This window comes from Prenolepis imparis, unplaced genomic scaffold (genome assembly GCF_030444845.1).
Source record: "Prenolepis imparis isolate NDT839.2.m4 unplaced genomic scaffold, iyPreImpa1.0 SCAF_9, whole genome shotgun sequence".
NCBI lineage: Eukaryota > Metazoa > Arthropoda > Insecta > Hymenoptera > Formicidae > Prenolepis > Prenolepis imparis.
The window spans coordinates 3,936,485-3,962,843 of NW_028141167.1; the positions used below are offsets into that span (position 1 = coordinate 3,936,485).

General features: G+C 38.3%; 1 protein-coding gene across 6 annotated transcripts in view; it reads right to left on the bottom strand.

Moving 5' to 3' along the window:
• Lilli (AF4/FMR2 family member lilliputian) overlaps positions 1-26,359 on the bottom strand; it is a 197,600-nt gene that overhangs the window by 76,827 nt on the left and 94,414 nt on the right. Inside the window, exon 1 of one of the 6 annotated variants that reach the window (XM_083046197.1) lies at positions 19,216-20,085. The exons of the other annotated variants lie outside the window; for them this stretch is intronic. The gene's annotated coding sequence lies outside the window, so the exon portion shown is untranslated. Of the gene's footprint in view, positions 1-19,215; positions 20,086-26,359 lie in introns of those variants that run through there. 6 annotated transcript variants of the gene reach the window in all.

Below are 26,359 nucleotides of genomic sequence, written 5' to 3' on the forward strand. Positions count from 1 at the left end.
GCAACTCCGATCGAGCGCGGACGTCCGATCGAGCTTTGATCCACTTAACTGACACACCATCGAACGCGCGTTCGAAATTCGTTGCGTGCGACATGTGAGTATTTTAGCGAGATTATGTTTCAGCGCGCGCGAAAATTCCACCTCGAGGCGGCCGCTTCGTCGCGTCTTTTATAAAAGCTCGTTTTTTTCTCTCTTTCCTTTCCTCTATCTTTTTATATATATATATATATATATATATATATATTTCGCTCGATTATTCGAAATAAAAAGAGACTTTCCAAAACTAAACTTTAGATTAGTAATTAGAGATTTCAATTATTTATATAGTCAAAGAATGATGCTTTTTTTAGAATCAGGCGTATATGTGACGTATGCATATGTCGATTGTGTTTACGATTCATTAATCGTTTCAATCGGAGAGTGTTGTATTATACGAGTATTGTCTGAATACGATTTAGACACAAAGCAACCGACATTTGCGAGCACCGTTAAAGATCCATTGAGACACAATGCGCTTTGTTGCGGCATGAATGACCCGCGGGTACAGCTTCTCATCGAGAGAAAAAGCTCGGAAAAATCTGGATACGTCCGCGAGAGTTAAGCTCCTTATTCTCAAAGAAATTCGACAAAGCCTGAAGCTACTCCGCTACACAACCGTCGACGATATCATAGAGTTCTTATCAAACAAAAGGTATTTGTAAACCTTGATGCAGTAAGACTTTATACAGAATGTGCTTGGTTGTTTAAGCTTTTCTTTCGTTTTAAATTTAATTTGAGTTAACTTTATCTCTATTTCATCTTTTATTAATTATTTTTATATATGTCTATTATTTTATTTCATTTTTTTTTTACTAATTATTTTTATATCTTATCACATTTTTAGTATAATTTAATAGTCGTTAAGACTTTTCAAACATTCATTGAATATTGAAAAAGCTGAGAAGAAAATAAAGTGCAAAGATATACGTGTATATATAAATGTCGAGTTGTAAAAATAGTTCAATTTAAATAAAGAGATGGTGTAAGATTTTTGAATACTATCATTTTTTTTCCAAATCATTCATGTGTGCATTCATGTGTGCGAAACATTGCAAAAAACATCGAAGTTATAATTCGCGATTTGCAAAGGATGAGAAAGAGAGAATTTAAACAATCTTTCTCGCTTTTTCCATTTCCACCACCTTCTCCCTTTTATGGCGCATACATATCTACATAAATATAATAGCCTGGATGTGTAAAAAAGGTAGAAAAACGAAAAGACCAAGAGAGAAGGGTCAGCGAACTGTTTGCGTAGGGCGAAATATCATTCTCTGCGGTTTTTACCGGAGAATACCGTGGTACTTGTAGCCTACGTCAATGAAAAGTTAAATGCGAAACGATCAAAGTCGACAAAAAAAAAAAAGCTGACACGTTAATGTTAAAATCGAAAGATCTCAAAAATGACAGGAAAAAAATCTTAAAACAAAATAAACCTTAAAATAAAATTAGAAGAAAACAGTAGTTGATTTAAATAATTATATCAATAAATATTTAGAATATATAGATGAATGAAAATATTAAACATAAAAATTAACACAATTTTCCCCCTTGTCTTAATCGCAGAAACAATTATAAAAAATAACAACAGCAATACTACACTTATATTTTTATATAGATACAGTATCGTGCGTAAAACAGCTGAACCGCCTTCGTGACAGCATCGCGATTCACTTTTCTCGCGTATTATATACGTAATTCGTCCGGAACAGAGGAGCGCCTCGAGCGACGAAAAAGCCGCAATAATTTCGACGACGGAGACAGGTGGATGTCTCGTTTGAGGTTGCATGAGTAGCGGCACGTACGCTCCTTTCTTCTCCTACCTCGGCCTCTGGCATACAGAGGAGAAAGATATATGTATTTCGCTTGACGGCGAATGCACTTGCCAACCGTTCGCGAACCGAACGATGCACAGTTGTTCATCTGACAGTTGCGACAGGACCGAAATCTCTATTCCTTAAAGAGAGAGAGGTAACCGTCGTTAACGCATTAATATGAACGCTGTGCTTAGATCGGAGATTATTCGCTTCTTACGCGCAGGTAATACGCGATGTCTTACCTCGTTATTTCGTTCGCTTTTATTTTGTAGAATGTACTTTATTAGTGATTCGCGACTAGCGTAATAAAAGAGTTGTCGACAAATCATCGGCGAGTTCAGTCTTATTAAATCAATATACAATACATTTATAAAATAATTTTTTTTATACAAAAAAACATGTAATATAATGATAAAAATATTCTCCCTAAAAATACATACGATTTTTCTGCATCTCGTATAATAAACCTTTTTTAATGTACCTTTTGATTTTTTCAACACTTGAGAGACATTCGTTTATTTGTCGTTTCGATCTAACAAATTCACTATTCTGTGAAACGTACAGACGAGATTAGAGGCATATTCAATATTTTATTTAATAAGATTGACGTCGTGTCAATAATTTAGTAACAATTATTTAAAATCTTCCAATTAATATAATCAAATACAATCAGGCAAGTATGAATTGATTATTATTAAGTTCTGAGACAAAAATATGTCAAAATATCAAGTTGTTAAATGTCATTAGATTTAAATTATATGTAAAATAATTATCTCGTAGAGAGAAAGAGTGAAAAAATATATTATTAATAATTTATTACATTAAAATTTCAATAAAAAAAAATTATTCAGAGAAAAGGTCTGCATTTATTCACTATAATGCTATTTGTAGTAATTTAAGGTAAAATTTATTAGCGTGCTTTCAAGCGGCTGCCGTAATTGGCTGATACAAACGCGAAACGCGAGGAGCGAGGAGATGCAAAGTCAAATAAAAATAGACTCGATGCAAATTAGCGGACCGCGCACGAGTTAACGTGAACACGAAACGAATTAATAAAAGCCCACCTTGAACCGCCTCGCACGCTCGCGAGGTGTAAAGTATTAAAATCGTCCTTTGGCGCGTACCGTTGTTTCGAGTTTCTCGACCCCCTGTCCCCTCGCGCCAAAGTGCGAGAACGTGCAAGCGGCGAAAAAAGGGTAAAGAAGAGGAAAAAAAAGAAAGAAAAAATTAGTGGATGAAAGTCGACGGACTGGCGCATGGGGACGGGACAAAAAATCAAGGGGTAATGAAGAGAGGACAGCGAGTGGGAAGGGGGCGCGCAAAAAAAATCGCGCTTTTGCACGTAAAGGGCTGCCGTCTGCGCGACGGTGCTCTCTCTCTCTCCTTCCCCCGTTCTGTACCCCATTCCATTTTAAAATGATACGTGTCTGGCATCGCTTTCCCGCACTTTGCCAGTCGACGTCGTCGACGTCGTCGTCGTCGTCGTCGTCGCTTCGCTCTATGCATGTGAAATTCGCATTAAGCGACCAACGGTAACGGAAACTACACGACGACGACGACGACGACGATGTCGGCATCGTGGATTCATCGGTCACACGTGTGCTGGTGATAGTAGCGAGTAATCCACAAGAGGAAAGCTTTCTTCTCTATTTCCTCTGCGTTCGAGCTAAATTGCTCGATATTCGTCCGACTCGACACCGACTTCGTTCCCACCTTTTGTGTTCGTAATTTAATACGAGGCGCGTTATCGTGTCTACGAACGTTTACGTTCACTTTGCATGCGACTGACGAATAAAGAAAAAAATATTAAGTGTTATCCAACACACATCCGGGAAAGAGAAGCATCTTACTTCAGGGGGCGGAGGCCGAAATTTCGAAAGTTTACCGCGAAAGGTTATTTTACTGACAGCTGGTGTCGTGATGAATATCGAATCTCTCCGTGGAAGAAGTTCGATATTTATTACCGAATTGTGTGACGACCGCTATATCAAATAGGTCGGAAAGATTATATATCCGAATTGCCTCGCTGAAATATTACTATAAAACAAACAAGGAAGAACCGAAAGAAGAAAAAAAAAAGGGAAAATCGACCTGAAGGGAAAAGAGGCCTGATCAAACGCTTCGGGACTATTTATTGACAACCGATATCTCTGATAAATAACGTTCCATTCGGATGTTTATATTTGCCTGTTCGTAATGTATAAACGTATATACCTACTATAAATGTATTCAAAGAAGTCGCATTACGATATATATATATTTATATATTGCTCTTAATGCTCGTAAATCTTTTCGCTTTGTAATAAATAAACGAACAAACTTTCAACATCTTCGTGCTACAGTAGTTGCAAGATTTTCGCACAAAAAGTAAAATTCACCACCGCCATGTGTTTCTCGCGGTCGTCCATTGCAGCTGGACGCAGGCGACGTGGTCATTTTACGGTCCGTTTCCTCGGAAATCGCGGACACGGAAGCTGCACGCACTCCAATTAATTTACAACTTTGCTTCTAACGACGTCTCTACAAGCCGCGTCGTCGTGACAGATTTCTCGGCTTGTCAAGGGATGGGTTAACTCTCTCCGGCCCATGTTTTGAGCCGGGAGATTCCTCGTCGAGGCATCCATAACGGCTTAACTGCTCTACGCGATCTCTCTTGTCACTAATTAATTTATAACTTGGCTTCCGCCAACGTCCGCAAACACTTCATCGCGTTCGCATAAATTGCTAAACAGAGATACACACTTCGGCCAATTAACGCTCGATTGTAACGATCCGTAAAACTCAAGTATAATCCCTTTATTTCTTCAATTTACTTCATGATGCAAATTATTTATTCTAAGTATTTATGTAATAATATAAATTACTGATCAATAAGTATATCAATTATCGATAAAAAAAATAATATATGCTTATTAATTATTCGTGTATGTACAGAGTAAAATGCGATTAATATATGTATGAGCACAAGAGTGTCTATTATACGATTACTGGCATTCTTGCCGAAATGATTAAGGCAATTTACCGGCGAGTATCCCGGATGATTAAGAGCACAGGGTAATTCGGGATCTCGAGATCGCTTTGTAGAGGAATCGCGTAGCGAGGATCCACGCTGCGAGCGATCTGACCGCTCGGATAATACGTTTCGCCTCGTGAGAACTGGAAGATGGCGTAACACTAAACAGGGTGGTACTCCGAACCATCTCGATACACGCGACAAAGCCTCCCGTTCCTCTCTCTTCACCCTTCAAACAGCTCCATAACCCCGGGCTAAATCCGAAAGATGAAAGCCGCTATCGATATCGCGAAACTAAACCACAATTTCCGCGCAGTATCACCTGTTAAAGCGATCGTTTATACTCGCACACATAAGCGATGTCGTACGTATTTAAAATTTAAAAAAAAATGAATATAAAGCAGCTGCATCGCGATATAAATTCTTACCTATTTCATCATATTTTCCAAAATTTGCGTCAAAGTAAATGTCCAGTAGAAACTTGGAGCTTAATAACACACGTCTCCGACGAAGCCTCAATTTTCAGAAGAACGGAAAAAAAATTTGTCTCGCCTGTATTACGACGTCGATGTAACGCCGAGAAGGTATTACGGATAGCTCGACTCGAAAGAGGAGTACGGCGAGGAATACGACCTGCCGTTATAGCTCGGCGATAAATCACTCCGAAACGTCGAAGGTAAAGCGCAGAAGGTATTCCACGGTAGGTTAGTAATCATGGTCGAGCAGGGAGAGACAAACGGCCCACTCATCATTACGCCACCGTGCGTTCGCTACCGAAGTAGTGCAAGTTTCACCGAGAGACCGTGACTTTAACTGTGCGCCGATCACGCTTCTCGCGTTACAAGGTCGAGGCGGCTCGTCGCTACGAGGAAAATGTGATGATCGTAATACAGCGAGATCAGATAACGCGAGTCAAACGTAGAGTCAATAGATTTTATGCTAAAAATAGTACAAATATTACGTAGTTTAGTTAATAATATGATAATTTAGTGGCGACGCTATGTTTCCTTTTCCAACCAACAGTAAAATTAGATGGTTAATATGTATTTAGATAATATAAATTTTAAAAAAATAATGAATAAGTCGAGGAAACTATATATAATTTTTTTTTTAATTTTCTCAAATATTTCGCAATTTTATCCGATAATTGCTTGAAAAATTCGTAAAAACGTTGAGTTACTAATGATGAACTTCCTCATCGGCGTATATATTGAATGGTTAACGTTCTCCACTTAGTCGCGCGATTATTCTTCTCATCCATCCCCCATCGTCTTGAGCGAGCCATACTTTGCTTTTTTTTTTTTTTTTTTTTTTTTTTTCCACCGTCTCCAGTCCGTTCGCGACGATCTACTCCGTTCTCACAACGCGGTGTCTTTCGTCCTTTTTTCCGCCCCCTTAACCACCCGGCATCTACTTTATCCTCTCGCGTCCTGAACGCGTCTGCATCATCCACCCACCCTCTCTTCTTCTCTCCGCCGACCTACCCACTTGTCTCACCCTCCGTTCGCGCACAGACGCGACTACGGAATCTTCTTTCACCTCCGAGAGTCTGCCCTTTTAGAATGTTCCACCCTCACCTTTAACCCCCGTCCCCTGCTTTCTCGTCGGACGAGCCCGATCTCTCGCAATCTCGCACCGGAATCCTTGCGTAACCCTTAGACGCCAGACGCCTATCAGCAACGAAGGCGAGGAAGGACGAAGGACGAAATTACATCGGGACCGATCACGCAAGCTGTTCGTGTATATTTATAATACAAGTCGCCGTGGCCTTCTCTCGGCCGAGAATAGTGACGGAAATAGCATTCGAACAAGTATGCATATCGCTTTAACACGCGATACATCTACAGTAATAACCTCATTAGCCTCATTACGCTGTATTTAGTAATGGCGAATGAATGAGGTTAAACCAGACGGAATTAAAATCACGGAATCTTAAAAATGAAATAGAGAATATGAATATAATTTATTTGGATTGATTTATAAATGAGTTTCTATAGATAATACCTAAACCACTTCTTCCGAAAAACCACGAGTTTTTAAAATAGAAACGAAACAATCACAGCAGATGTATACGTGCAGTAAAGTACAAAAAAAATAACAAAAAAAACGTCCAACCCTCATCAATCGCAACAATGTGATTTTGTGTCTACGCACAATCATGTACGGCTAAAATAACGTGGGAAAAAATTCTGAAGCTTTTATGGTTAGTTTTATCTTATCTTATTCTCCGGACCTTGCACTATCTGAGTTCCATTTGTTTAGGGTTAGGGTGTCACTCCAAAATTGATTAAATGGAAAAGATATTCATAATGATGCTGAGATCGATGAATTTGTAAAAAAATTTTTTTTGCTTCAAAATTCTTCGAGGAAGAAATTAACGAATTACCGTTTAAGTGAAAATAAATTATATTTAATGATGGAAAATATATAACAGATTAAAATTTATTGTAAATAATTTTAAATATAAAAATTCAGTTTGTTAAATAAAACGAAACTTATTTATGAATCAACCCAATATAAATATATATTACTAATTGTAAGAGTGTCAATTTGATTTAATTGAATACAATATATGTAACAACGATATATTATAGAAAATTCAAAATTCGCATTCTCCAAATACTTGATAACTTTCTCTTCCGTTTCAAAAAGTTTTAAAAAAATTCGTAATGTTTTCGGAGCCGTAACAAAAATAGTATCACGAATATCGATATGATAGGAGTTATCAGCGATAAATTTACGCAGGAAATATTTAGTGCGCGGTAACGGCAGGTGTATGAGATTGCAGAACAAAATCGGATTAAAGTTAAAAACTCTGGCGTCTCGGGAAAAATATAGCGATTGTTGGGGAACCGCTCGTTCCCACTAGCGAACAATAAAGTTAGCAAGAAAGAGGGAGAAAAGGAGAGAGAGTGCGAATCGAAGTGAGTGAAAACACTATCGTAGATGGAATATAAAATCAAGTTTTCAATTAAAAAATCAGTTCATTCCCTATAATCTTTATTCACTCGATACTAATATTACAATATTTCCGCCGCGAGAGAAGAAACGTCCGGTATCCGTTTCACCTTGTTCTCTCTCTCTAAATTTAGCGAACGGATATTTCGATATTCCGCGAGAGAAACGTCGTGTGTTACCTTGGAATTAATGTACGGGCTTATACGGGAAATTCGTTATCAATGAAATTAATTGGCCTGGTCTCTGGGAATATTTTAACGAGGCGCCTTGCGCGTTCGCGTGGGCGGACGGTTAAATGCGCAATTGACATCGCGGCGAAGAAGTTACCTAATGGCACACGGAGATTAGCGAGCGAAGCCTCGCCTGTGACGCGACGCGCGTGCATGTTAAGTAATAAGAATCAATTTCCGATAGACTAATAGAGAGTCTCCCCGAGATCTCTTCTTGCCGTATAATTTATCGTCGTCCTTGGCGCGTTTCCCGGCCCCGAAGAGCAGAGCCTTGATTTCCCGAAATCGCGACATCAAAGAGACAGCGTTGATAAATATAACGAAGAAAGAACATGCAGAAATTCGTGCCAATCTTATCTCGATTACGATTAATAAAATTCAAATCAAACGTGATACTTTGCACGTTTATATAAACGCGCTCGAGCAATCTGATCTCTCATATTTTAATAATACTATTGTTTCGCACGATGAAATCGTTTCTGACATTTATCGCGCGGTAGAAGAGATATGTATTTCTTGATAATTAATTTTCATTCAATTCTTTCATTTGACTGACAAATTGGTATCCCTTTTTAATCCGAAAATGAAACATTTCTTCTCACTATCTCGAAATCGTAAGAATTATTATATGCCTCAATAAAATGTTACGTGTAAGATAGCTTTAAAAAATATTATCAGATTGTATTATTTTTTGAAAGTGTTACATTATATGTGATATATATTAGATGATTGCAAAAGTTCGTGCCCGATTTGAAGTTATTAATCCATCTATGCAAATCGGGCACGAACTTTTGCAATCATCCAATACATATAATCAATATTCCAGGCTCTCTCGAAATATCCCTCGCATTAGATATATGTCCAGAAGCTGCGCTTTTAACGTCGCCGTCTTTTATGATTAAACGACACTTTATTATCGTTACGCCGCTGTTAATTTCCGATCGTTTCCACTATACTATCCTATCTACGAACCGTATTGTATACGCTATCATCGTGTCGCTTCGAAAGACTTTGATTCAAATTTTTCGAAATTACCTCGATGAGTTTTCTTCACCGTACCGTTATATATACGCGATGGCGTGGTAGATTAGAACGTTGGCAATTTCCATTATTGCCGGTGCATCCAGTATCAAGCATCGATCGTCGAACATCGATGCGCATAAAGAGTAGCTTCCGAGCCATGCACTCGCGTGCAAATGATGCGCGTCGCAGTTTCTCGCCTTCTCTCTCTCTCTCTCTCTCTCTAATCTTAGCAATATCTTATTTGATGTATAAAATCTATCAACTTTTAATCTTTATCATTTTATTATTGCACCGAAAAATTTAGAAATTAATCACTATCTTTAGAGTATTTAATATATTATTTATATACATTATATTAAGTATCTGATTATACATATATATGTATTCGTTAAACTGTATGTAAATTTAATAAAGTAATATTATTTTTAAGCTCGCGCGTATATTATCCGTCAGAGTGTTAGTTAATATTTTAGTGGACATAATCCCGCGGCAATAAAGACGACACTGTTTCCTCGCTTCTGCGGCAAGTGCATTGACTTCCGTCTGAATCTCGCACTCGTGCAAAGCGGAACCAAGCGAGTGCATACCGAATGTAGTACGTGCCAACTGCGTTCGCGCCGCTTCGCCTCTAATCTCTCAATATCTGCTGACTGGCGGAAGGTAGAAATATCGAAAGCTCGGCATAAAGTCGACATTGCGTTAATACGATCGTCGAGCGAGCGAAGAATACCGGAAAATACCGGCGGTGAGACAAGCACGCGAATACGGAGAGATCGATAGAAAACTGTACTGACTATAAGCGCTCGCGCGCGAAAATCCCCGGCCCCATCGAATATCGAAGTAGACAGGACACGAGCACTAAAACGGCGTAATAAAAAGTGAAAGATCGAGCTACAGTCGCTAATTGCGTCGGCGAGAGTTTCACAGTCCGGTGGAAATTTTCACACGCGCAAAGTTGTGTAGAGAGAAGCTTAATCTTCAATTTAATTTATACGTCAAACCTTTTTAATTTTTATTTTACTTAAGATGGATCGTATTCCTTAACGAAATAGCATCGAGAGAAATTTGTCGAACCAAAAAATTTCTATGCAATTATATCTTGTTAAAGAATGTAAAAATATATGTATTTCCGATTCAATCGAGATTTTAAAATCCTAATTAGTGTATTTTAAGTTATTTATATGAAAAAAGAATCAAGATTCACGACGTGAATTAAAATTTTCAATCAGTGTCTCTGAACGCAAAAAGTAGAGTGTGATTGAAATTGTAATCGGTATGTAACATAAAGTGCCGAGCCGAGATAGTTCACGGCCGAGACAAAGGGATAATCGCGTGCCGACAATGAGCGAAGCTAAAACGCGAGGGAGTGAGGTGAAAGAGAATGCGAAGGCGAGAAGATGGACGAGAAGGAAGGAAATTATCCAAATTCACGACAGACATTACCGAGGTTAAACGGCCGCTACGGCTAAATTCAAACTCGGTGGACTCGTGCCAAGGGAGCGATTAATTAACCGCCTTCTTCGATGGCACGGGGAGGATTTCGAGAAACGTGCGCGACGATGAATCGAACTATTTGCGTCGCGTCCGAAATGACGCAAATGGAGCGCGAATCGACCCACCAAGGCGAAAGGATAAAAAAAAAGCGGAACAGAGGATGGTGGACAGCTGCAACGAGGGATGAAATGCCGCAATGTTGCAGGTTTCCCCCAGGGAGACATTAGGAATGTTATAAATTTAATCGAGAGCATTCGTACTCTCGCTTATCCATCATCATAGTTTGAAGAATGTTTTTTGCAATAGTGAAGTAATATATAAAACTTGACGCGAGATACTCTACTCTGTTAATACGATTAATACAAATAATTAATATATAAATTATAAGAAATAGATTTAAGATTCACATACAAATAATATCTAAAAATGCACAAGACATTACTTAATTACAAGATATTCTTGATTGGTCTTTACTTCCGTAAAAGTGTGCGCGAGTTAATTTTATTATCGAAGTCTTTCGCCTATCTATATCATCCCCGGTTAATTTCCTGATTAAGAAATTTTTCTCCGAAGGATAAACACAAACCCCACCACTCGCTTTAATGTGATTAGCATTGTTACTGCGACACGTACATGCTCCAGTTTCCACAGTATCGATTTATCATTCGCAGCTCTCTCTCGAAACTAAGCAGTCAATTGATTTTTTAGTCGGATATTACGGACTTGTATACGTATCCTGCTTCATTTCTTTCGAATGAAGAAAATGAAGAAAATGAGAAAAGATTTGATAAATTCCTCCGTCTGGCAAGATGGGTAAAATTTCAATATTAAAATTAATGCATTAGAATTAATCCCGATCAGACTATGATATTTAACGCGATTTAATTCACAAACGACCTACCCATCTCCTAATACCGGTTACTTTTATTTGTATACCCCTGTAAAATTCGACTGCTGTGCGAACAGAAATATACAAGATGTGTCAACCACCAGCAAACGTTAATATACCCGTGAGTATTATTTTCAATAAAGAAACTAAAGAGAAAAAAACGACAAGAATATACGAACGTGTGGGGGAAGCGAGGGAAGAGGGGGAGAAAGAATAAGAGATTTGTCTCCTACCCATGCTATTATTCGGTATCTCGGGTAATTTTCTAGCAGCGTGTACCACCACACCGAACGTAGGTTACCGACCTATTGTTTATTTCCTCTAGTAAAGTCCTCGACTTTCCCCCTCCGTGACGATCCTTTCTGTCTCCTCTCAACCCCATCTTCCTCTGTATCCTACCCACTCTCGTCTTTCGCCATCCCTCCCCCCTCCTCTCTCTCTCTCTCTTTCTCTCTCCGACCTTTACTACCTACGACTCTCGTCAAGCCACCGCATTATCCCGCCCTCTCACACACCGGTATTGATTCCGTCATACCACCCCCGGCGTGAGACCCAGGCTTGCTCTCTCTTCAGCGTGGGTGTTTGTGTATGTGTATATACATGTATGTATGTAGGGTGTGTGTGTGTCGGCGCCGGTCGACGCGTTTGTGTGTGTACTTAGCCACCAAACACATCCTTCCCCTGTATAGTCGGCATAGCAGTCAAAACGGCCAAAGCGGAAAGGGGATGAAGAAGAGAAACTGGCGGAGAAAGAGTAAGAGGAAGACGAGATGCGAAGAGAGGAAGAGGGAGAGGGAGAGAGAAAGAGAGACAGGCGGGAGAGGGCAGTTTAATAAATTGCGCTAAATAGCAGCTTGCGTGGTGCACGCGTATATAACACGCACGCTACCGTAACGGAAACGTAACCCGTATCACGACAATGCTGTAAAACGTCCGTCTATGTCGTATTCTTCGTGACTAATCCAACTATGATAACTTTTAACAGGCGTATTTATGGGCGCAGATATACTCTTCGCGTGTAATTAATCACATCTATCGCATGTATCGATATTTCTCTTTAAAAAAATTGTGCAGATGCAATAATTTTCAGTCTCGATATGTAGACTAAAGATATAATAAAGGATGAAAATTTCAAATCACATTAACCGTTGTATGCATTACATAATTATACACTGTGTAGAGAATCCCAATCAATTATTATACGCAATTCGATAAAAGGGCTCGCTATATATAATATAAATGTATGCATTTCAAATGCCACGCATATTTTGCGGCGCAGAAAATCAAACAGAGCTTATACATTTAATTAACGCATTTATTGCGTCGGGAGTGTTGAATTGTTTCCACGCGAAAAGTGTGTTTCATGGATAAACGCTTTCGGCGCTTTTTCGGAGGGGAGGGAAAGGGGGTTAATTAATTATGTCGCGCATTGTGCAATAATTGGCTGTCCTTCGAATGAAACAACCGTCCTCTCTATGACGGAAATCGCCGCGCTGCCGCTACATCGTTATTGTTCCGCGCCCGGCAAATGCATTTTCATTTCAGACGCGATTATTGTAACACGCGAAAGTAATATAAACGCTTTCTGATTACCCTGTCGGTGGTTAATTATAAAACCAGTCGTGATATCGAACGACACGCGCGCGCGCGATTTATCGCGCAATAATAATGACGATGTATAACCATTTATTTATATCATCGTTTATGTCTGATTTATATCTCCGGAGTTTTCGCTGTGATATGAAAATTGTTATCAATTGGAGAAACTTAGCGGCAGTGTGATAGAAAAAAAATAAAAATAAAATATTTCCTCTTTTTAAACTTGGGAGAGAAAGAATGGATCTGAATCTAATTCTTTTAACTTTAACGTTGATTTTCCTGAATCTCTTACAACTTCTTTTCTAAGGAACGTAAAATTAAACTAACTTTAACTTTCTCAATTTTAAAACTAAGTTTTTTCGAGCGCTAAAGAAAAAAAAAGGAAAAGTATGTTGGATCACTATTGCGTCAAAGTTTTCAATCGAAAATGGCTGGCCAAGCCGTAAGCCGCGACGCGACGTAAGTCGAGAGACGACGTAACGACTTACGAACTGCACCGCTCGTATATTTGACTTAATTGCCGTTTCGCACGCGAGTCTCTCCGCGATAAGCCGAATATGCAAAAACGGCGTAAGCGAGTCTCTCTTCCCCGGCATAAATCGCGGAGATTCGCAAAAAAATACGGAGAACGAGCGAGGGGGAACGGAGGGAGAAATCGGGCACACAACAACAATGGCGTTACCGAACGGATTACCGAGCGAGATCGAGCATGAAACCAACGACCGTCGTCGTCGTCGTCGTCGTCGGCGGGGACGGCGATGCAAATTCGCGAGATACAGGACATATGTAAATCTCGTTCAGGCAGAGCCGCACGGAAATCGGAGCGACTTTAAAAAAAGGCGAGGAGGGAAGCGAGACTTCCACCGGGGGGGGGGGGCTGTGTGTATGTGTGTGTGTGTATTCGTCGACTTCTTCATCCCCTTAAAATTCAACCTGGTATTCTTCTCGGGACAGATCTGAATAATGTAGTAGGCGACAAGAGATGGCCGGGAGGAGAGCACGCGCTGCATCCCCCTGTTGCCCCGCCCCTTCCCTTTCCCGTCATCCCTCTCGTCTCTCACAACCATTTCGCGTCCTCCGCCTCTGTTGAAATCCAAAACTTAAAAGCCGCACGACGCAGGAGGGATGATAGAGAAGGGGTGGGCAAGAAAGAGCGAAGAGGACGCGCGACTCGGGGATTTCACGATAGTTCCCCCGGGGCATTAAGGTTATTAAAAGGCTCAACGACATCGGCCTGCAAGATATTCCTCGTGCCATCGACTTCCCGTTATCTCGACGATATAGTCAATTTAACTCGAAAACGCGAGAAGTTGTAGACGCATTTATGCGCATATACACATGGAAGGAACATGGAGGTTCCCTTCTCTCGAAGGGTGCTCTTGTTATCCATGTTATTAATGCGAATCGGCGAATCCCGAAAAACACTCGCTTTCGTTCGCGTATACGATGTCGAAAAGACGCGCCGATCTCTATCTGAAATTGCAAAACACGATCGATGTCGGTTTCACCGACTCCGAAATAGAAGCGAGATGTCGCAAAACCACACTCGCATTTTCCCCTCGATTGTTCGGTCGGTCATAATTTCATTCAATTAAATTTTTAATCAAGCGCATTACGTTTAATGTATAATAATACATTCAATTCACAATACATTCAATTAATATGTATAATATATTCAATTAATTGCGGTATTTATTTATATAATAATTTATATTTAGCAAATGCAATTTAATAATCAAGTTGTTGAAAATAATAAAGTGAAATGAAAAGTAAATAAGAGAATTATTATCGTCATAAATTAAAAAACTATTTTCTTTGAAACTCACAATTTTACCAAACCTTTAATGTCGCTTTTGGAAAATAAGAAGGATACGTGATACATTAATAAGGTGCGATATTTATTTTTAAAAAAATCTATTATTAATTTCGCGTTTATCACACCGCGAAAAGGTTTGTTAACGCAAGCCGTTAAACGACACGTTGGGAATGATAAGTGAGTGCTCCCTTCCATCAGCACTACCGGTTTTGAGCCGCGTATATGAAAATCCAAGTGTTCCGCTCGATCGATCGATCCTATTACCTTGCGGCGCTCCTGTCCGCATCATAAATTGCCCCGGTAAATATGTTCCTTCTAACGCGACTAAGATTCTCTCCGGTCGAGCGTACAATGGCAAATGGCAAATGACAAATGAGAGAGAGAGAGAGAGCGAATCGCCAACAGAAGTATCGTGGGACGACGAGTTCGTGCTCTCGCAAAGATGGCTCTTGCTCTTCTTCTCTCTATCTATCTCTCGCGCCTGTCTTTCGTGGGAATTTCTCGGTTAAGGAGAAAACACGATTATTTCTGCCGTGGATCTACCTGACCGCAAGGCCGAGTCTCCATGTCCTTTTCCGTCGTGTTAGAGAAGCGAGAGACGTTTGCGGAATGCGCAAAAAAATATTAAATGCGCGGTTATCGGTAATTTTTTAAATATATTATAGGCTGAGTTACATATAATAAATTGTACGTGTGCAAAGATGCGTGTAATGTTAGAGATTCTCGTTATTAAAGATGTATTATATCGTTGTTCTCTTCCGTATGAATGTAAAAACTCGCAATTTCTTGCGTATAAACCCATCAAGAACGATAGCGGTTGTAGATAACCGACAACTTAATTAACTTCGTAGACAATTAATGCGGCTTATCGTTCTCGCGATTCTCGTTCTTTATATCAGCGAGTTGTGTTAGAGATATCGCGGCGAGCAATGATATTCGACACGACGCTTATCGGGCACGTACATCGACTACGGTTCAAAACACACACGTGGCGTGTAGTGATAATCTCGCGGGAATTATTTCGATTTTAACAGCTTTCAATAAATTTATTCTCAAACAACCATCCGCGATTCTGTTTGAAGAAAATCGCGCTCCAATATTCCTTCCGCTATACATTTTCAAACAATCAAATAAAATGTAAATTTCAAAAGACGTATTTCACATTGACTTGCGCGTTTTCGAAAAAAGGTTAATGAATATTTATTGAAACACACGCAAATGTGTTTTTGCAAATTAAACGTTACACGATGCAGCAAATTAAATGGGAAAAAAAAGTCCCTCCCAACAATAGTGAAATTTATGTAAACTGCAGTTATCGAAGTCGCTCAAAAAAAATCAATAAACTGCTCAAACACGCGCGCTATAACTTGCCCGCATAATTACGTTGCGAGTGTCATCGATCGCGAGGGTCGCACGTGCGTTTATGCAAATTCGCGCGCGAGACGGATTAAACGTCAGCTAAACGGTTACGCATACCTGACGAAAAAATTCAATGGATCGTATTGGCGCTGTTGAGAGAGACGAGAGAGAGAGACGCGTATACGCATTTCACGCTGAATCGGCGACAAGCGAAATACAAAAGCCGATCTCTCTCCTTGAGATGCGGCACGCTCGATCGAGCAGCGAGATCGAAGGAGAAACACGAGGTACGATAGATAGGTTGGTTGGTTGGTTGGATGGTTGCTTGGTTGGTTGCCTGAGCCCGATGCCGCTGTTACCTTAACGTATATAATCCGGTGATCGTATAAGTAAACACGTATATCCTCGCTGATTCTATAAAAGCTTCCTCTGTTCGACGCGCGCGGATATATATTCCTCTCCCTCAGCTGTTTTACACGTTACAAATAATCTCATATATTTCTTATCTTCCCTCAACTGTCATTAATTCGCGTATTTGTTCGTATTTTGTCGTTATTATCTTTTTACGTGCGATTTATCCTTAACAGAGTATCAGTAGAGAAATTAAATTGTTACTTAATTTTTATGCATTAATTTTTCGATAGTAATTTGCTTGCCAAACTTTTCCAAATCCTCGAAAAATCAAAGAGCTGTAACAAGATACAACTAATTGTAAGAATAGGCTCTATATAGGATCGCTCATTTATCTTATCTTCGAGTTACATTCGCGTTCGCTGACTGATTGCTTCTTGTAGTTAGTACCTCATTATACGGTGGTAATGCTACGTCTTATTTCTCCACGTCTCATTTTATATCTCATTGTGTGTCGCTTCACGAAGAGAGGAGGCAGAGAGAGAGAGAGAGAGAGAGAGAGAGAGAGAGAGAGAGAGAGAGAGAGAGAGAGAGAGAGAGAGAGAGAGAGAGAGAGAGATGAAGAGAAAGCCAGACTAATAGCACGTCGGAGATATCGTATATGTATACATATATATCTATACATATATATCTATACATATATAGCTTCATATTCGCACACGTACAGAGCGAGCGAGAAACGGAGAGAATGCGCTCTCTCGTCCGCGGATCTGGCCTAGCCAGTCTATAATCTGACATTCAGGTAGACGCGCATCTGTGGTACAGCGTGCGAACACACATACATGCAAACACATATACGCGTGCAACGCAGCCTCACCCTCATCCAGACATATCTCACCGATACACGACACCTAACATCGCAAGCTGGCCTCGGAGTGCACATACTCGTGCACTTTCGCGAAACAGAGACACGTACACGCGACGAAACACATAGACACACACACACGAGACACGTACCGTCTATCTGGGTGGTTACGTAAACCGCAAGACGGGTATATAACGCGATCAAACGACCTACAAATCACGGGCTTCGCTTTCCGCTTAACGCAAAAGCGCGCGACTTAACTCTCCGGGCGCCGAGAGATCGGCGGATTCCCGAAGCGGCTATACGGAGAGAGAATTAATGGATAATATGTGTCCGAAACTTATCTGCTTAATGCACGCGCGCGTTCCTCCGCAAAACGAAAATGGCAAATGGACAAAGACAACCGAGATTGCTTTAAACGCGTTCGCCATCGGCCAGCGCCGATTTTTAAACGACCGGTCGTTTTTTTTATACGCATCGCGCATCACTGATGAGTGTAAAAAATTCGTATTTTTTTCTTTCTTTTTTAAAGATAATATTTTTGAAGGTTGCATCATATGTATGTCTATCTACCGAGCTACGGTATATAACCTTGTTCCAAATTACCACAAATTTATATTTTTAGATGATTTGCGTCTAAACTGTAAATATCCAATCTTCAAAAAATTGTTAATTATTATTACTGTCCAAAAAGGTATAAAGTGTATTTTATACAAACATAAGAAATATATTTTCATTTCAAAATAGATTTATATAAGTAACACAAAACAACATATTTAGTCAATATTTAATTCAAGTTTTAATTCAATTTAGTTTAATTTTTAGAATCAATATATATAGACATATTTTATTCGTAGTAGTTTAATTATTCAAATTGGTGTTTTCCATGTAAAATATCTTCTTTGCGTTTTACTAATTTTACTAATATTACACAGAAAAAAAATAAGTGTCAAATCAATACTTATATACTCTCGTATATATTATACCCAACAATAACTAATCTTCTTACAGAATTTGCTAAATCTTAAATTTCAACAATATTACAATCTTCAATATTATTTCAATATTATGTCATCCTGAGAATATGAAAAAATATATTATTTTATACGAAAATATGTTATCTTCAATCCAACATTTTTCTTTTCCATTCAAGAAAATTATTCTTAAATAATAAGATTAATATTTTTTTTAGTTGAACTATATAAAATGTTTTTATTTAAGCAAATTTTATATAGTTCAATCAAGAAAAATATTGGATAGAAAATAACATATTTTTCATATAAAATAATATATTTTTTCATATTCTTCAGATGACACTTATAATATTGAAATAAGACTGTAATATTTTTGAAATTTAAGATTTAGCAAATTCTTGTAAGAAGATTATAGCTATTGTTGCGTATATAAGAGTATATACATATATAAGTATTGATTCGACACGTCTTTTTTTCTGTGCACGTTTTATTGCGTGTCTTTGTTAATTACAGCGTTGCTTTAAAATTCTATGTTTGGAATTTTCCTAAATAAATTTAATGTTAAATATATCCAAATTTGTAACGCAAAAAAATAAAATTTATTAAAAATTAAAGAGTTGATTTTCTCAACCGAGGGGTGTTTCACTCGTCAAAAGTTTTTTTATCAAAAACTTGGTAAAAAATGTATGGCTATAATTTGCGTACTAAATATATAACATTATATGTGAGTCATTGCATATCGAGCATTATATAATATTAGAATTGAAGACAGTAACATTACTAACGCTCACCGATTCGCCGCAGTTCAGTAATCCATATTCCGCCGTATATTATATCCAAATGTATATGCAATTGACAGGAGGACTTTGGGCACATTTTACACTATCACAAATTAATATTTTGTATAGATCACTCATACACTCATACACTCGTACAAACGCCCGATATGAATTCGATGCTCCCGCACTGACGAGATACGACGAAATACGTGATTTACTTTCGAAACGGGACGAGAAAACATGATGGAAAGAGAGAAAATTTTTTTCTCAACACTCCCGTTTCGTGGCGTCCCGTTCGCGGCGTGTCGTGACGTCACTCGTACTTGCTGCTCGGGTAATATTTGCGTCCATTTTGAATCTCGCTCGATGCATTTCATATTGTCTCAAGATGCACTCCTGCGGGCTAATAATCGCCCCAGGATACTCGTCCGATGTCGACTCGGCACCGGAGATCCTCGCCGAACATGAATTCGATCCTCCTGGCACTCGATCGCATCCATAATTCACCCACGAAGAGGGAGAAGCCGCGAGTCTTTGTCTAACGGTCCCCGTAAATAAGTCAAGAAGGGTCATTTTCGCGTGACTACGTCATCGCAATCTGAACATTGCCGCGCAGTAATGCCGGCCGCTGAGAATCACTGAGCTCGCTCCACCGCCTTGCCGGTGCTCCGAGACGCCACGATTCCGCGAGATAACGCCTACCCGACACGTATTAACGCGGCACGGCGTTAATACGACACTTTCGACACTAATTCGCGACCGCGGGTTACCTCGGACCGGGAAAAAATCGCAAAAATCCGCCGAATCCACGGACCACCGAAACGACGACCGGCAGGTGATTCGACGAGACTACAGTAACGCCACCGCGCATGCGCGCCGAAACTTTCGAAACTACCGACGTCCGCGTCCGCGCAAATCCAGAGACTATTATTATCGCGAAGAATAATAAAATCTTGACAATACTATGTCGAGCACACACACATACACACTTTATTCGACATTCGCGATGCTCGCCGCGATTATAATGCGTACTCGAGTCGCCTCGAGAAGTTACGATCGAAGGAAAAACACGAATATTTTGTCCAGCGTGGGGGGGGGGGGGGCAGAAGGGCCGCGTCATACACACGTGACTGTCGGCGAGCTCGGTACATTCCACGTAAGGAGGTGGAGGGGGAGGGAAGACGTGCGTCGTCGTGATATTCTATACGGCTCGGTAATCGAATATATATTATATACAAATGCTTTCTTTTTCTCGCGACTCTCTTGCAGAGTTTATTTCCATCCGTTTATTTTTAGCGCTTTGCTTTATATAATATTTTTATTAAAAGCGTATCACTTTATTTTGTCTTTCCAATACATTGAAAAAGAAATTTATGAAAATGTTTTCATTTAAGCAAATTTTATATAGTTCAACCAAGAAAAATATTAATCTTATTATTTAAGAATAATTTTCTTGAATGGAAAAGAAAAAAAAATATTGGATAGAATATAACATATTTTCATATAAAATATTTTTTCATATTCTTCAGATGACATTTATAATATTGAAATAAGACTGTAATATTGTTGAAATTTAAGATTTAGCAAATTCTTATAAGAAGATTATAGCTATTGTTGCGTATATACGAGTATATAAGTATAGATTTGACATTTCTTTTTTTCTGTGTAATTGTGATCTTTATAAAAGTTGCAACTTCTTGCTCTGAATTTTAGTCTCGTGAGAAAATTGCTTCGCGCAGGATTACTTTGAACATGAAGGAATAATCGTATACCTATTTCAGTTCATTATCCAGTATTAGCGCATTGAGAAATTGATCCTTAATAGTGTACACTGCATATTCCGTTATAACGATATTCGATGAACACTTCAAACATATTATACATACATATAATTACCACTTCGCAATTAGTACTCGCTCCAAAGCGAATTAATTGCGATGCATATCTTTATAAACTGAATATCTTTATATATATATATATCTCTCTCTGATAAATCGACTGTATAAGTAATTAATATCCTCAATAATATCTGCGATATATTTTAAAAATTTTTTAACCTCACCCCTAAACGAGATTAATCAATTAAGCGATGTTGAGAAATAAATAACAAGTTAAATAATGAAGAAACTCGTGTCAGAACTTTTGACAAATCACGCAAGAATTGACAAGTAGTTTTGCGCGTCTGTGTAAATGAAATAAAAGTTTCATATTAACCTCGCCACGAATAAATTTTTTAAATATATCAGTGCATCTATATACATACGTATATACTGAAGGCAGATAATTTGCATGAAAGCAATACGCGAATTCTTGTCGAAAAATAATCGTTGTTTGTCATCATTGTCCGTCATCTCGTCATCGCATCGTCGTCGCTCGATATGTATAGTCATTAAAATCGAGCAGAGCGAATTGCGTAATCCGATTGATACATGCGATATACTCGCGATAAGCTCGTGTAACGTATATATACATATATGTATACTAATGCGAACAGCTGAAAGCTGTCTTTTGTAGAATAAGGGATAAACGATCGTTCCGAACATAACTGCTGTGCATGCGTGTTACGCGTTAATTAGTGAGATTTGACATGGCTAAAATTAAAATTCAACGAGCCTAAAGAGCTTATTGTATATTCATCAATTACTTATTATATTATTTAGTTTATTATATAATCATATTTTATTATATATTATTTTAGAAAACATTTCGCGATTATTTGTTCAACTTTTTTTGAACAGTCTTCTATAAAACGAATGATTTAATTATGTAACACATAAATTATATGTATATGTAGCATTTTTAAGCATTTTTATATCTTAACGAAAAGCTGTTATTAGCTCAATGTTTAAATATAATTTTTGACATAGTTGGCCTAGTATTTTTCAGGAAGAAAGATACGACAATATATATTCCGAATCGAGTACAAAATATAGAATGTATTAGATTTGATGAGATGATGGAGATCCACGCGTGCATAAATGCTAACGCTTTTGTCTCAGTCTATTACGTTTCGCCCCGAGACCGCGTTTAATCACCATCGCTTCAAAAGCAAGATTATGACCGCGGAGTGTTTAATTACACGCACGGCTCTCCGCGCTCTCCAACGCGGCAATGACATTCATCCGCGGTGCATTAATAAACGCGTGATATTTCCCGCTGTTAATCGAGATTTTAAGCGACAAGAAACGACTCATTAAACGTGCGTTCGCTTAAACGGCCGGGGACATTGCTATTTTCTGGAGTAACAAAAGATGCATGTTACGTAACGCATATCATTCTCGTGTGTGTAAACTCGTAAAAGTTATATATGTATATTTATAGAAGTTTAAAAAAAAAAGCAGAGAGAAAGAGAAAACGTTTATCTATAATAAATATTATAAAAACTCCTTTCAAATCAAAATGATATAAAAGATATTCAAATATATTACATTTACATGAAATATTTAGAAAAAGTAAAAATTGGAAGGAAACTTTCTGATAATTTATTTACAGAATTAGAGCTATTTCTTTGATTTACTCTCGAATATATTCGAGTGTCATTATTATGTCGGAGCATATAAAAATATAATATAAAAAAAATATAAAAAATGTATACTAAAAAGATAATAGATACAAGCGTATAGTTTTGCGCATTCTGTTTTGTTTATTATTAAAAGGAAATAAACATTAAGCAATAAGGAAACCTAGCATTTTTCAATTTTCAGAGAAAACTGGTTAATGGCCTGTGCTATATGGTATACTATATACAATACAGGAAAAATTGGTGGAGATCGCCCGCGGTATATGAGTTGTAACGTCGAGCTGAAGTTTCCGCTTGGCGTCCATCGCCGAAAATTCAAGCTTCCGGGTTCTTCTCGTTCTCTTATTATTCCGCGTTTTCTTCCTCGCTTTTCTACACGACGCGGCTCCGTTCAAATATAAAGTCAATATATAGATGTACGTTATATCCGACAGAATACAGACAGAATCTCCCGATCGTCCGCCCACGAAGGAAAACCGGGAAATATCTCTCCCGTTGCTGTTGGCGAATTCTCGCCGCGATGCGATACGACGCGATGTTTCTTTTTGCCCTCTTTAGTTCCGGCACGTTTAACAGAAGCATATCGCAACGTCATGCCGGAAGAATAATATCGGCAAGTGACGACAGCGCCTGGATGTGTGTGTGTGTGTATATTATATACATGTTTATATGTACTATTAGCGTATAATACACACATATGTAGCAATACTTATGCATCTTAGCCGTATGCAAATGCATTTTTACGATTGCGAGATATTCTTATGATGCGCGATTCGTATTTTATAATGTAATAAATGTGCCATTACATCGTATCGCATAGTAAAAAAAATATTGCAACCGATATAATGCTTATTTCTGAAGGATAATATTCGACGTTGAAAGTCCTTTATCTTGCCAATATATATATATATTGAATTTTTATGTAAAAAAATAATTTGAATCTTTTATAAATTATTACATAATTATATTTATTGATTCAATTAATATAAAATTTACTAAATTCGATGACAATACTTGAATTTTTTTCTCATAAACCTGCATTGCATTCGTGTTTTAATAATATGCAAGTGTTCGATATTAAGCCCCTTGCACAATGCTAAGCGATAGCGATAGGAATAGCGATAGCGATAGAATAACATCTATTATCTGTTGCTAGTGGAAGAAAAAATATTCACCAATAGGAATAGACGAGAGAATAGATGTTATTCCATCGCTATCGCTATTCCTATCGCTAGCATTGTGCAAAGACTGCTTTAGTCCGTTTAAATATTGACGAGATGAAGAAGTTTACGGAAGGAACTGAAGATTCCGATACAATTCCGATAAAAAATCGGATTTTATCGGAATATTATCCAAGGCAAGCAAATAAGAATTGCTATATTGAGAAAGTGACTCGCGTTATCTGCACGAATTAAATGTTCTTCTCGAGATAGCATCAACTTCCTTATGCACGCGCAAAGAAAAATTCCGCGGAAACGCACCGTCACGTTATGAAGTCTTCATGTGATCGGCTAATTATATAGCGCGAATGTAACGAGAATTACAATATTAGAGATCCACGCGCGTTACGTGACCCATTGCTATCAATTGAAATGATCAAATAATCAACGCGAGAGAGACGACCACTCTCTCATCCTGACAGAGAAAAGATCGATCACCGTAAAAAACGACATTTTTGCATTCCAAAGGATTTCGAGCATACTGCAGCCGTATGCAGAGGGAATATATAAGAAAAAAGAAAAATATATCAATTTAATATGGTAATAAAAAAAAATTTATAATTATAATAGAACAGCTAGTGTCCAAAAAATTCAGCAAGATGCTGTATAGAGATTTTTAGCGATTGCAGTTTGTAATAACACCATGAAAGTTTTTTAAATTATATTAATGTCTAATAAAATTATATTTAAAATTTATCAATTACTGAATATAAAAATTAATTAATTACACGCGCGCATAGGGAATATCTTTATTCGTATTATTCCACGCATATTCTTTATACACTTTATTGTCGATATTTCATTGTAGCTTGCTCCTGAACCCAGATAAAAGCGATATTCGTGCAGTAAGAAAGTAGCGCTCTCGTTTACTGTAGCAGCTTCAAAGGTAATGCATAAAGAAAGATCGAGAGAGAAGGGAAAGGAGGAGGAGAGAGAGATTTCAACCCGGCCGTCTCTGTTTGAACACATTTCCTCGCGAAGGGAAAGAAAGAAAAAGCCGCGAGACGAGGATCCCTCTTATTTTTCGCGTAAAGGAGTAAAACGTGTGTCGCGAACGTTGTGTCACAAGGAACGCGTTTTTCCCGCGCAAGACCGACAAATAACTTTATCGCTCGCGCTGACATCCACGAGAGTGTAAAGAGCGGTTTTTGACAAATCGTGTCCGCGGGCAAAGATAAAATAAGAAGTATTCGTGTATAAAGATGATATTTTCAGTTTACGCAGCATTACAAATACATACAAACAGTGAATTATCGTTTTCTGAATAATATATGATATATATTGCATAATTTATCATAATATCTCCATCTATATTCTTCCCCTTTCATTAAATTATCTCAGTAAAAAAAAGTTTTTTACGCAGCAATATATAATATTTAATACTTTTGTAGTTTATAATTTCGTAGAGCTATTTTCAAATTGACAAAAAAGATTCTACAAAAATCTCCTCGATTTTAAATCATTCTACTTTATTTCGAAATAGTTCTTTAATTAAAAGAATCGTTCTTACCATAAAATATTGAGTTGCATTTCATTAATTAATTTGACATTGTAATTTTTGAAATATATTTGTGAAAAGTAGATTCGATCATTATTATGTACGAGCCATATATCGCATCGAATGCGCACTATATACGTACGAAACCTGTCATAATATCTCTCTCTCTCTCTCTCTCTCTCTCTCTCTTTCGCGATTCGTATATACGCTCGCAGCGAATTTTCGCCGGACGCGGTTCTCGCTATATAGAGATGCAAATGCACGCCGTTAATCTCGGTAATAAATACGTACGACTCCGCGACCCGTGGCCGCTTCTCGCTCGAACAACCGAGCCGCGCAATAATGCCCTCTCATAGCGCGCGCGCAGCATCTTTATTTCCGTCTGCGTGGATGACTCGCATACCGAGATGCTCCATCCGCGAGATTCCGACGAGACTCCATAATTGTATTTCGCGACCGGATGCCGATCGAAGTTAAGAAAATTGAAAAATCGGTATTATTTTTTTTATATTTCAGACGCGATTAGATTTTTTTTTTAATAAAAAGAGCGAAGCGTATTTTATTATAACCATATGCTATTTAATTGTCAATTGATTTGTCAAGATTATATAGAGCATCAGTTGTATCGACTATTAGAGATCGTAGGTTCTGGCTTCACTAGGAGAACACTGCTAATAGCTCTCTTCCAAGTTTGATTCGTATCGTTTTATCTGGTTGAATAATCTCCCAACTAGCGAGCTTTAATCTCGGCGAAACTTTAAACAGCGAGGTGGAACATGGATAAACTATCGCGCGCGCACATACTCGAGGGAATTTTCACGACGAACAATCGGGGATAACAATCCCCAATAGACGTAAGAACATAACAGCGTGAAACGCTAAGTTCCTATTTCAATGAGGAGAGATGTGCGCAAAGTT